The sequence below is a fragment of the Mytilus galloprovincialis genome, chromosome 4 (assembly GCF_965363235.1).
Source record: "Mytilus galloprovincialis chromosome 4, xbMytGall1.hap1.1, whole genome shotgun sequence".
Lineage (NCBI taxonomy): Eukaryota > Metazoa > Mollusca > Bivalvia > Mytilida > Mytilidae > Mytilus > Mytilus galloprovincialis.
The window spans coordinates 96510641-96525061 of record NC_134841.1 but is presented as its reverse complement, the minus strand read 5'-3'; the positions used below and the strand labels follow the sequence as shown (position 1 = coordinate 96525061).

Below are 14421 nucleotides of genomic sequence, written 5' to 3'. Positions count from 1 at the left end.
AACCACTAAGGCCATCTATACCTTAGGATAGAAATACGTTAGTGAATCAACAACGACCATTTCAATAATTGTTCATGTCATTCAACACAAAGGGCGTGACTAGTTTGCTGGTAATACTCTAGTGAACGAATCGTCCTTTAGTAGTCGCGTCGACCTAGCTTACTCTTATCGAAGATACCAGAGGCTCTTTTCACAACAAAATCTTATGATTTGAATAAATTGTACGACATACTGAAATGTATTACTAATTTATTATGACAGGTATTTGTTCTCCTCATATTGTTTGGTGAAATATGTTCCTGACTTATAATTTGATTAAGAACGAGGTGTGTTTCTACTACAGAAGACTCGTCAGTATCGCTCTTGTAAAAAAAAGTTGAGGCCAAATCAAATATGAAGTTTGTGTGCAATGGCAAAATGTTGAAATGAATTTTGGAAACGGATGGAATGGGTTTTTGCCTTAGGGTATTGACTTATGCCACATATATCTCTTAATTCATATGCATTTTTGGTTTTCAAAGTATATCTTTACCTGGAACAAATCGTTTATTTTCCTTTTCTGATTTTGAATAAAACCATAAGATTTATTTTTCAAATAGAGTGGGGTGCTCATTTTCGCCATATCTTTCCATGTTTTCCACAGTTTATGTTCAGGTCTATATGTTTTTGAAGTATACTGATATTTCTATATGAAGATAACTTCAAATAAAAAATATTCTTAAGCTTGAAAACGTGTTTGATTGAAAATAATCATCTGAAAAGTTAGATTAAAGGGTGTTTGAAATTGCCTGATGTTTTGTCAATGGGGGACACATATTCGCCGTTTTTATACATCTATTTAAACCCAAATAACTGCAGCTTTAACAATATTTTTCAAATCAATTTCATTATAGATGACAATAGCAGACATTTTAAAGGTGTACAGAACTGAAATTTAGGGCAATCAGTCAAAGATTTACTAAGAAATACTTCTTAGAAATCGTGTTATTCATTCAGAAAATTGGCCGAAAATCGTTATCCGTTTTTCGGTCCTTTGCGGTAAGTGTCGCAATTTTGTCGTAGTTTAAAATAAAATCATATTTGTTATAAAAATCATAGTTACCGGCATATTTCTTCCATTTCAGCCATCTTTTGAAGTATTTACAACTCAAAATTATAAAACGGCGAAATTGTGTCCCCGGCGAATATGCGCACCCCACTCTAGGACTTTGATTTTAAATGAGGATGGTTTAATTTTCCTCTTCTTCAAAGAGAGAAATAGTTGTTTTGGTTCTATTAAGATACTGCTAAAGCAACTGCACATTGCAAGAAAATTTAGTTTTAAATATGTGGAAATTCCTAAAGGTTTCAACAGAAATTGTCTGTATGCACTGACCATTTGTAATAATCGTTCTAGAACACTCGGTCACCAGGACTTTCTGTGGCCTATTTTAACCTTTCCTCGCCAGTAGAATCTAGAGTTGTAACACAGTGCATGATTTTTAAGGTGGAATGAATTGCAGATTTTCTCAATTATCTATCGCAAAGGATCGTAAGATTCAGTTACAAGGAAAACTATATATCACTTTGTCTAAACAAGTCACAATTCTACGATAGCTCCATCCATTTGATCACCAATGAAGGTGATACACGGCTGGATGAACATATTATATTCATAATAGCTCTAAATATCATTGCAACAATGTTGAATCTTCTAATTTGCGGAGGCAAATTTTTGTTCTTCTCTCGCCGGCCGGATTTGCGCTCATGCTATATTTTCAGCCGTGTATCAGCTTCACATCCAATGGATGGATCTGTCGTAGAGTTTTTTTACTTTTTGTAGATTGTAAATATCAGCACAATGTTAAAGCTGCAAATTTGCGAAAGCAATTTTATTTTCTTGGAGATCGAGACAACACCACATGCATTGTGTCCAGAGCTCTAGACCACACGGCCTCCCAGACTGAACTGCAGCTTTCGGCGGCTAAGTTTTACCTTTCCTCTGCAGTAGAAACTACAGTAATAAAACAGTACATGAAATATTAGACATGAAGATGTAATTGATTGCAGATTAGCTAAACATCTATCGTAAAGGATCGTAATATGCAGTCACAGAAATAATTTTGATAAGTATACCTAAACAAGTAACAACTCGGCGCCAGATCCATGATCACCAGTGCAGGTGATACACAGCTCAAAACACATAATATATCAATAATTATTCTAAGTATCGAAACAACAAGGTTAAATCGGCAAATTTTTGTACTTCCCTCGCCTTTATTCGAACTCATGCTATTGGGATATCGCGGAAACATCACCTGCAATGGGCTTTGCGCGTTAGACAACACGGCCACCTATAGGATGTCTAGTTAATAGAACTATCATAAGTTTTGAAAAAATTCGATTAAACAAACAATGTTTGCAATTTCAGCGGCCATATGGTAGCCGTTGTCAAGTTGTAGTACTTCCATCATTTGCTTCTTGTATTTTATTAGTGGCAACAGTAGTTTGCTATCTTCAAATCTCGTAAATCAATTTAGAATACACAAATGAAGAATGATTAAAACTGAGGGAATTGTATGGACTCAAAACAGATGGAACCTAATGTATTAATGGGTTGTTAAGCGTCATCTGCTACGATTGCATCAATTGCAATGCGTACAAGTACTAGTATTAGTACTATGATAAAATATCCCCATCGAAAATAGGATACATAAAGACAACAGTAGTATATCGCTGTTCGAAACTCATAAATCGATAGAAAAAAAAACAAATCCAGGATACAAACTACAACTGAGGGAAACGCATTAAATATAAGAGGAGAACAACGACACAACATTAATATGTAACACACACGGAAACGAACTAAGCATTAGACAAAATCCGAGGAGAATAACAAATATAACATCAAAACTAAATACATGAACTTGGTATAGATAAGTACCGTGACACGTCTTATAGCAATGCTAATTCACCTCGAATTTGACATACACAGTCATCTTAGTACCAGAATCTATGACAAACGAGACGATTTTGATTTTGAAATTATCAATTTCCCCCACCTTAGTAGCAATATACCAACTTCACCTGCATATGGAATATACATTTCCCAACTTATTCTGTATTCAAGAGCTTGCAGCTCCTACTCAGACTTTGTAAAACGTCACCAATGTCTGAGCAGAAAGTTAATGAACCAGGGGTATGTCAAAGAACGTCTCGTCTTTTTTCTAAAAAAAGTTCATCGGAAGGTACCCAGAACTTGTTGATAAATATTCCGTATCAACTTCACAAATAATACACGATGGTCTTGAAGTATAGATTTTGCGTACTGACGTTGTTTATTATCTTAATAACGTGTTATATTATTCTTTTATTTGTCTTTATTAATATTACTTTTACTGTCAAGTCGGGTTTTTTTTTTAGATATCCTTTTTGACTTAACTCTGTGCTTATGTATCCCATCCTACTTTGAACGACAAAATTATTTTATGATGTGACTCTGTACCTATGTATCTTGTCATACTTTGCATGACAAAATTATTTTATTAATTAATAGTACTTTTACTGTTAACCCACTTTTTTGTGATATACATTTGACTTGACTCTGTACTCATGTATCCCGTCATACTTTGAACCACACTATTATTTTATTTATTATTACTTTCTACTGTTAAGTCAGTTTTTGTTATATCTATTTTACGTGACTGTATTTATGCATCCCGTCATACTTTGAACGACAAAACTATTTCATGTCTACCTGTGCGAATTTCAAACGCGTAATTTTTGCACTAGTACTCAAAACCCTCCTTCCCTGATGGGTGCATTTTACATAGACAAATAAAATCGTATAATATAATCAAAATGAGGATGTTAATTTGATGTGTGCTTCTTCGTTACATTTGTTGTTTTTATAGTGATTAATATGATAACACAATGTTGACTGTTGTACCCCTATTTTTGAAATTTTTGTCTATTGTGTCTGTTTGTTTTGTTCAAGCATCGGTGACAATATAATGGAATGTGATACGACTGTCATACAAGTGAGAGGTTTAGCTAGCTATAAAACCAGGTTCAATCCACCATTTTCTACATTTGAAAATGCCTGTACCAAGTCAGGAATATGACAGTTCTTGTCCATTCGTTTTTGATGCGTTTTGTTATTTGATTTTGCCATGTGATTATGGACTTTCTGGATTGATTTTCCTCTGAGTTCAGTATTTTTGTGATTTTACTTTTCACACTCAAATATAAAAGTAAACAAAACGTTAAAATATAACACACACAGAAACGAACTGTAATTAACAATGGCCATATTCCTGATTGGTACAGGACATTTTTTAAAGAAAAAAATGGTGGTTGAACCTGGTTTTGTGGCATGCCAAACCTCCCGCTTTAATGGCAACGTTAAATATAACATTAAAAAGACAACATAACATTACAGGACTACAATACAAATAAATAGGAGAACATATTTGACAAAGAAACACACATACGTATTTTTACAGTTCAGACAACCATTCTGGTATATACTGATCTAGAACCTCGGATTTCATGTCGCATCAGATGCTTAGCTGGAATAATTACACGTCATGTGATTCAAAGTCATACATAGTAGTACATAGCATGACCAATCAGGTGATATATTAGATTGATGACTAATATCAATGGGAAACGGTAACGATAGCCGTCATTCGATATGCAAGAACAATTTCTGTTGTCTTCATAGAAATTTTAGAAACACAGATAATATATAAAATAATTTACCACGATTATGAGGAAGAACGAGTCATCATTTCAAACTTTTTACAACAGTCCTCACAAACTGGTACACAATTTATTCAATGCAAAATATTCTTTGTCTTAGACTGATTAAATGATTATCCAAATCCAATTTCAAATAAATTTTATTTTCAATCATTTAAAGAAATCCCCTAAGTTCCCTATACCTTGAACCATGTTTTTTTTAATTCATTACATGAAATTATTGTAGTATTGTCCAAGAGTTGTCAGTGTCGGGGAATGTTGATGGAGAAGACTAACAGCTTTTGTTGTATGTGCGTTTCCGGTTCGTCTACTATTAAACCACGAATATCGGAAGACATAGGTTGCAGCTTCTAATTTCGGAAGAATCTCCTTCATAAAATGTAGTTGAGTAGTAGTTGAAGTGCTATATTGACAAGCGAATTCCGTCAGCCATATGGGTTTATGATATCTGTCCCATAATTGTTTTAAATAGTTCATGATCTGATCAGCGTGACACCAATACGCGTGAGTAGAAATATGATCAACTTTGCAACCATTGCAGTGTTGGAAGAATTGATCTAGCCATTCAAACGGATTCATATTACAATGAGTACAGGGCGCTACTGCTGGAGCCACTAATACTTTACCATGGGCTTTATTTTCTATTGTCTTCCAATGAGTTGCTGCATCTTGTGGAGATATGTTGGACTGTTGCGGAAAGTTCGGTTCGTTGAAGCCTAGTACATAATGTGCTTGATCCAGTATGTAAACTGGAGTATCAACATGTGGACGAATTCCCCATACCATTGGTACGTAGCCTGATTTTATAGTATTTGAACAATTTAGTTTATGATGTTCCCATGGTGACATGTGCCAATCGTACCTAAAATTAGATAAATTTGAGACTTACTATAATTTGGAATTGATCTCGAAATGCAAAATTGAAAATAATCATGCACATCTTCATATTAATACCATTTCCATGTATAACCTTGGAATTTTTACACAAATTACAGATAGCCAAAATAAAAGTTCCCTCATGCTGCTACTGCAGCACCGGTTGCTTATCCATTTATTGATATTATTTAAAACTAAATTATCCATTATCATTTAATAAACTACACGTGATCATTATGTTATCTATTACCAAAACCAAGAGGTTGACTTCGGCATAAAAATATGAATCCTCATGACTCTCCTGTGTAACAAGTGAGTCAATCTGTTTTGAAGAAGATAATGTCCGTTGCATTTTTGAAGTTTTGGTTTTGCCATTTGATTGGGGACTGTCCGTTTTGAATTTTCCTCTGAGTTCGATATTTTTGGTATTTTACTTTTTGCAAAATACTTGATTTGCATAAACACAGAGTGATCTTTATTTGTTTGTTGTTTACATTTTTCGACTAGTGGCGATTTAAACTTGATAGATTGTATGCACACATAATTATTGTTGACCTTTAATACGATAAATTATGTTTTACCCAAGTTTATGATTCAAAAGTAATAAATTGGATTATGTGAACCATGCTTACTTGTATAATAAATACCTACGTTTTAATTTGCAAATATTTAAAAGATATAATCGAGCTAAGAATTAGTATTTTATAAGAAAATAGTGTTTTCAATTCTCTACTAACCACCAATGCACATTGGTTAAAGCAAACTCATCCCCGCACATGTATGCACTACCGCCGGAAAGTGCCAACCCCTTCTTTGAAGAAGCATTAGATATATCAAATATCAAAAGTAAAAGTAAAATGGTCAGCATTAATCTCTTCATTTCTGCAAAAAAGAATGTTGTATTTTTGTTTTCGAAGATTTAATGATTCGTCTAAAAACAGGTGATGAAATCATGTTTATATTTCAACTTTACTGTTATATGTATCTACCAATGAAATTGGTATTTTTCTTTGGTTTTCCTTTTTTATATCAAGATTATAACACAATGTTGACTGCTGTATCCAATTTGTACTTGTTTGACTTTATAACTATTTCGATCTGATTGTCACTGATGAGTCTTATGTAGACGAAACGCGCGTCTTGCGTAATACATTATTCATGTTATTATCTTGGTACCTTTGATGTTTTACCTATTATGTCTGTTTGTTTTGTTTACACATCGCTGTCAATATAATTTAGCTAGCTATAAAACTAGGTTAAATCTACTATTTTCGTCATAAGAAAATGCTGTACCAAGTCAGGAATATGACAGTTATTATTCCATTCGTTTGATGTGTGTGGGCTTTTGATTTTGCCATTTGATTAGGGACTTTCCCTTTTGAATTTTGGTATTTCTGTGAATTTACTTTTTACTTATTCATTTAGGCCTACAGAATTTAACTGAGCTTTTTTGTTTATTTCTATATTTGCAATTATAAAATTTCTTAAGCTCAAAATTTATGTAAAAGTTATAAATGCAATTCGTGGTGCGCTTGGTACCTGCTTCCGGACTTATCTTCCACCAATACTATTAATGCCAAAAGAAAAGTAAGCAAAATAATATATTGACTTTTAGAGCACAAAATATAAAAGGACTAAACAGTAAATCAGATCTATTTAAAGTTGTTTGCACGAGGGATAAAAAAAAATAATTTTCCGCAAAACGGAACTTAAGTTCTTTTTACGTCACGAATGAATGACATGAAATGCTTACCATCACAAAAGTACGAAAATTTACCAGATTTGAAGATAGATATTTCTCTATGTTAAAGTTTATCATGATTCTATAATGAGAAGTTTGATAAGCAAAGGTAATTTCGTGTCAAACTGTTCATACGTGTATCAGATGACTCGCGGTTAACAATTAAATTTGATCAAAATTAGAAATAACGTTCATTTTATATATTACCCATGCCTGTCTCCTCGACCAGTTTGTAATTTATAACCTGGTATATATAATGAGTTTATATACATGATATATGTGGTATTTCTTTAAAAACTATGTTTATAAACAAAAACTTCTTTATGTATGAAATTGTTAAGATATTGTTTAAGAGTTGTAAGCGTTGCAGAATGTTGATGTAACAGACTTGCAGATGATTTCACTAAGACACCTCCCGGCCATCTACTAACAAACCAAGCGTATCGAAAAAAAAATGACGCTGCTTCTAATCGAGGTAGTATTTTTCTCATGAATTGTAGCTGTACATTAACAGAACGGGTTTTTTATACAGGCATATTCTGTGAGCCATATTGGTTTACGGAATCGATCCCATATCTGTTTCAAAAACGACATAATTTTATCAGCATTGCATCAATAAGCATGTGTAGCAATGTGATCTACTCTACAACCGGTGCAAATGCCAAAGAATTCATCTAGCCATACAATTGTATCGTATTGACAATGTCCACAAGATGCAGCTGCAGGGTTAGCCAGGGGCTCTGGTCTCAATAGCTTTCCAGTGTCTCGCAGCTGTATATGGAGTCATATCAAAAATTTCATGATTGGGCTCGTTAAAACCTAAGATATAGTGGATGTCGTCTAAGATTGAATTTTGTGCACCTTTTTGTTTATGTCCCCACACTAAGGGAACGTATCAGGGCTTTGGTTTATTTGTACAGTTCGTCAACTGACGTTCGTCTTGGGACATACGCCAATCATACCTAAAAAGATAATTAGGTTAAAGCTATCACGTCGCATAAGTAGTAGTAGTAGTAGTAGTAGTAGTAGTAGTCTCATTAAAATAATAACATTTATAATATGTGTGCTTTCCATGCGCTATTGTGGATTAAGAATGTATTAAACAAAAACTCAAAAGTGCTATAATCCCTAAATACTAGCCAAATTCAATTACGCTTAACTTTCCAAATCCCTCAGAATGAATTTGGATATTTGGATATTTGTTTAAGTTTTTTTTTTTGTCATAAAACAAATGATAGTTGTTTAAGGTCTTATATATCCTTGTCTTTTATCTATTCGGCTTTGAGTGTTCCTGAGGAAAGTTATACAAAAATGGGCTTCGGGCGCTTAGAATTTATTACGTGTTTGTTTTTTACAGCACTGGATCAATACCTCTGCTTGGAGACTATCAGTCTCTATGGTTGTCATCAATTCGATAGTCATTTATTATTTACTAACATGATTCGCCGTTGTAAGAAAATATAGGACTATGGTTACTAGTACATATAAAATAAAAATTTGTATACGATGTTTATGCTCTTATATAACGATTCCAACAATGTTCATGTTAACTGGGCATCAAATATACGTTATATTTTATATGATCTCAAGACTCCCACAAGCATAGTTGAACTTGAAATAATTCAACTATTTTTTTTTATTTTTTTTGGTTCTCACTAATCATATAAATTTTCGGCTGTTTCGGTTCTTATGCATCCTTAGCTCTCAAATAATCGGCTTAGATGGTTCCTGATAAAGGTACATCCAGAATAGCGCTTCGGACGCACGATATTTATAGTGTTATTTTCATATTTTGCTGGTGTCTTTTTTCCAAATTCTTTATTGCACTATTTAATTGTTAATAACTGTCTATAAATGAACAATCGTTCTTTAGAGATTGATATCAATCTAAAGCATGTAAAATGAACCAGGGTATCGACTTGACGAAACGCGTTTTTTTCTTTGTTAGAGTAATCATTGCATTATTTCAATTATTACTACTTTGGGGATACTGTTTCCTCCGTTTAAATATAAAAAAAGAAGATGTGGCATGATTGCAAATGAGACAACTCTCCACAAGAGGTTAAATGACACAAAAATTAAGAACTACTAGTATATGTCACCGTATGGCCTTCAACAATGAGCAAAGTCCATACCGCATAGTTAGCTTTAAAAAGCCCCGACATGACAAATGTAAAATAATTCAAACGAGAAAACTAACGGCCTTATTTACGTACAAAAATTGAACAAAAAACATATATATGTACCACATCAACAAACGACAACCACTGCATTACAAGCTCCTGACATGGGACAGGCACAAACATACAGAATGTGGCGGGGTTAAATATGTTAGCGGGGTCCCGACCCTCCAGCTAACCTAGGACAGTGCTTTGATAGTAGAACATAGGAACGAACTTTAAAAATCAGTTGAAAAAGGCTTAACTCAAAAGATGGATACAAATAAAAGTACATGTAACAAAAACACAGAGTGGACATGGCCGGGTACATGTAGATCCCAACAACAAAAAACACGAAGTACATATCTGAGAATTCTCCCAGTTACTGGCAGCTAGTTGAAGCCACTAACAACTTATTAAAAAATCATGCATCTACGACTTAATTATCAATCGGTACATACAAATATAGTATGTACCCATATTTTCACTATGTTATTAATTATGTCTGTTTTGTTCACGCATCAATATAAATATAACGGAATTTGATGCGACTGTAATACAAGTGAGAGGTTAAGCGCCATAAACACAGGTTCAATCCACCATTTTAATCATTTGAAAATGCCTGTACCAAGTCAGGAATATCTTTGACAGTTGTTGTCCATTCGTTTATCTGTTTTGTCATTTGATTTTGCCATTTGATTAGGGACTTTCTGGTTGAATTTTCCTCGGAGATCAGTATTTTTGTGATTTTACTTTTTGTTATTGACAGTAGGAGTTTCTTCATTAATGTTTCTTTGTCAATGAAGAACCTACGAACAGTTTGTCAAATTAATTATATATTTATTGTTACATTTGTTTGATATTTGCTTAGTTAGTTTTTTTCATCACACCTGGTTATTTTCCTTTACTTTTTTTACCATGTCGCTTATGTTGCTATTTTATATTATGCTATGATACACAAGAAACCTTACCACCAATGAGCAGTTGTGAATGTCTGTTCGTCCCCACAAATAGACGTTTCACCGCCTGCTATACTAATCGATTTCTTGTTGAATCCTTCTACAGCTACATTATTCTTCTCATTGTGCGAAAGAATTTCGAAGTCTCGACAAAAACTGTGATGCATTATCAACATTTTGTAAATGTGAAAAATCGGTGTATCAAAGGACTGATAATATGGATTATGAAATGATATATAATTGGAATAAATAAAGGCAACAGTAGCAAAACTCGTAAATCTATGGACAAAAAACAAAATCGGGGTAACAAACCAAAACTGAGGGAAACGCATAAAATATAAGAGGAGAACAACGACACGACATTAAAATGTAACACACGCAGAAACGGACTAAGCATTAGACAAAATCCGATGAGAATAACAGATATATCATCAAAACCAAATACATGAATTTGGGATAGAAAGTATTGATTGTTCTTGGAACATAGATTAAAGAAATGTTATCAACTTACCATTCCCAATTAGTACGGATACAAAATCGTTTAATTAATCGATAAAAATTGTACACCACTCTACCTTATTCGTACAGTCACGATAGTATAGCGATATAATACGACTTTGATGAAGTGTATTCCAAAGATCTTTTAGAGTACATACAATCTAACACTCTCATTTTGTAATAGTATTAAAACATTTGACTTTTCTACACTTTATACAAGTATTCCACATTCCAAACTAAAAGACAAATTGAAAGAGTTGGTATTGCTTTGTTTCATAAAAACAAATGGCCAACGAAGATACACGTATCTTGTCTTAGGAAGGGATAACTCCTACTTTGTAAAGGATCACTCTGATTCAAACAAAAAATTCTCTGAAACTGACATTTTCAAGATGCTTGATTTCTTGATTGTTTTTAACAGACTATCGGCATTCCAATGGGAACGAATTATACCCCTTCTTGTCAACCTGTTTCTTTATTATTATGAGGCTGACTTTATGCAGGAACCACGCATCTATCCCATTGAACTACAGATAAAGGATACAAGAGATACAGTTAAGTCTGCCTCATATCTTGACTTACATCTAGAAATCGACAATGAGGGTCGATTGAAAACAAAACTTTACGACAAAAGAGATGATTTCAGCTTTCCAATTGTGAACTTTCCATTTCTAAGTAGCAACATTCCAGCAGAACCTGCATACGGTGTATATATATCTCCCAATTGATACGATATTCCCGTGCTTGCATTTCCTATCATGATTTTCTTGATAGAGGGTTGTTGCTCATAAGGTAGCTAATAAATCGAGAGCTCCAAATGGTGAAGTTGAAATCTTCTCTTCGTAAATTTTACGGACGCCATCACGAGTTGATTGACCGTTATGGAATAACCGTTTCACAAATGATATCGGATATGTTTCTTACGTCGTAACTACAATCCCCTTCCCTTTCATAAATGTGACCTACCGAATTAGACTATTTACTGGATTTGTTATTTCACAAGCAACACCATGCATGGGTGCCATATTTTAGAGCAGGATCAGCTCACCCTTCCGGAGCACCTGAGATCACCCCTAGCTTATGGAGGGGTTCGTGTTGTTTATTCTTTAGTATTCTATTTTGTGTCATGTGTACTATTGTTTGTCTGTTTGTCCTTTTGATTTGGCCATGGCGTTGTCAGTTTGTTTTCGATTTATGAGTCTGACTGTCCCTCTGGTATCTTTCGTCCCTCTTTTTCAATCTATATATATGTACGTCAACCCAAATTAGGAGTATAAGTGACATATAAGACCATGAGTTTATATAAAGAGGCCTCCTTGTCGACCTCTACTTATTACCTTATGAATCGAAGTTCATTCGGACACATGTCAAAACCAAGAAGATCAATAGTTATCAAAAGTACCAGGATTTTAATTTAGTACTCAAGACGTGTTTAGACTTATCAGTAACGAGAAGAAGCTAGACCATTTAATTTCACATTTACATAAATTGATGATGTTCTTTCCATTATCAACGGAGACTTTTCTGATTGGGTTCCATTAATATATCATCCACTCCCTGGAAATTAAAGAAACAACATACACGGCTTCCTCAGTCTCTATTTTAGACTTATGCCTCGAATTTGACTTAAGCGGTCATCTCAGTACCAGAATCTATTACAAACGAGACGATTTTATTTTGAAATAATACCCCCAACCCCCATTAGTAGAAATTTACCAATTTCGCGTGCAACTCATTCGGTATTCAAGAACTTGTAGCTGCTACTCAGACTTCAAACATCGCATATCCGATCAGAAAATTGATGAACCAGTGGTATGTCAAAGAACGACTCGTTTTTCTAAAATAGTTCATCGGAAAATACCAAGACCTTGTTGATAAACATCCCGTGTCAACAGAGTGTTCTAGTATTTTTTATGTGTCTTTGTAAATTATCACTTTTACTATCTATACTACTTTTTTGGTAATATCCATTTTGACGTGGCTCGGTAATTATACATCCCGTCATTGTGTTATTGTGCTATGGTAAAATTTTGTATTTTTGTCTTTCTTTTATTTTGCTAATGTGGTTTGTCTATATGTCTTTTTGGTGGGGCTTTTTTTCGAAAAATGTGTTTGTTTTTATAGTGATTAAGCTTATAACACAATGTTGACTGCTGCATTCCTAGTTTTGACATTTTGTAACTTGAACGTCTGTTTTTTTTGTTCACACAAAGTTATTAAGATAATGAAATTGTATGCGACTGCCATACAAGTGCGAGGTTTAGCTAGCCTAAAAACGAGGTTTATTCCAACATTTTCTACATAAGAAACTGCATGCAGCAAGTCAGGAATATGACAGTTGTTATCCATTAGTTTGATGTGTTTGAGCTTTTAGTTCTGCCATTTGCTTAGGGATTTTTCGTTAGATTTTTCCTCGGAGTTCGGTATTTTTGTTATTTTACTTTTTACAGGTATTATATATCTTTTAATACTGACAAATATTTAGAATACTAGTATATATATATCTATTTATTTATTTTTTAATTTAAACGATGTTTCAATTTTTCTCTCAATAGTTATTAATTGAAAGTTTTAAAAAGCGTGCACCTTCTATTTGCAAAGCGGTATAATTCGTTTTTAACGGAAATTTTATGGCAACTTCTTTACAAAGATCTACCTTGTTATTTCAATGTGTACTTGTTGTGGGTTACAATGGGTTTTTTATCATACATTGTCGGATTTATATCAAACAATTATAATAAGAAAAAATAAGCAGTTGGTAAATGAGTTATGCCTGACCTTTTAAAATTACTTGATTAGCTATCAAAACTACCAAGCGTATAATTTAATGCGCCAGACGCGCGTTTAATCTTCATAACACTCACCAGTGACGCTCAGATCACAATATTTATAAAGCCAAAAAAGTACAAAGTTGAAGAGCATTGGGGACCCAAAATTCCAAAAAGTTGTGCCAAATACGACTAAGGTAATAAATGCCTGGAATAAGAAAATCCTTAGTATTTAAAAAAGTAATCATTCTTTTGTAGACCCTATATATCGTGTGTCCTTGGTACTAGTATATTCCAATTGGTAGCACTTTTATTTTTAGTTCCTTCATGTCCCTAATTTTTTTGCATTTGCTACAAATCTGTTACAAATGACGGGTGATGCATTTAAAGTGTAAGCTGAACCGATCGACACATTTCGTTGAACAATTTGGATTGTTTTTCTTTACAGTAAATCGTATACATTTATTAGGCAGAAGCGATCGTGTTGCTTTATGTGCATTTTTTACTTTCTATCACTGGGTTGATACCGCTGCTAGTAGTTGGACTACTTGTCCCCTAATGTATAATAAACACAATCGTCGGTGTTCCTTTACCGACATGATTTACATAATACCTTCTTTGATTAGCTCGTTGATTTAGAAATTACTAAGAAAACTAAGGTTCTGATTCCATCTTGA

At 33.6% G+C, this 14421-nt stretch overlaps 1 long non-coding RNA gene across 1 annotated transcript; it reads right to left on the bottom strand.

Annotated features, from left to right (window-relative positions):
- Positions 1-4975: 4975 nt before the first annotated feature.
- Positions 4976-7442, bottom strand: LOC143073514 (uncharacterized). The gene is made up of 3 exons (XR_012977519.1): positions 7373-7442; positions 6357-6501; positions 4976-5605 (listed from the first exon to the last, which is right to left on the bottom strand). It is a non-coding gene; the product is annotated as an uncharacterized LOC143073514 (long non-coding RNA).
- Positions 7443-14421: the final 6979 nt, after the last annotated feature.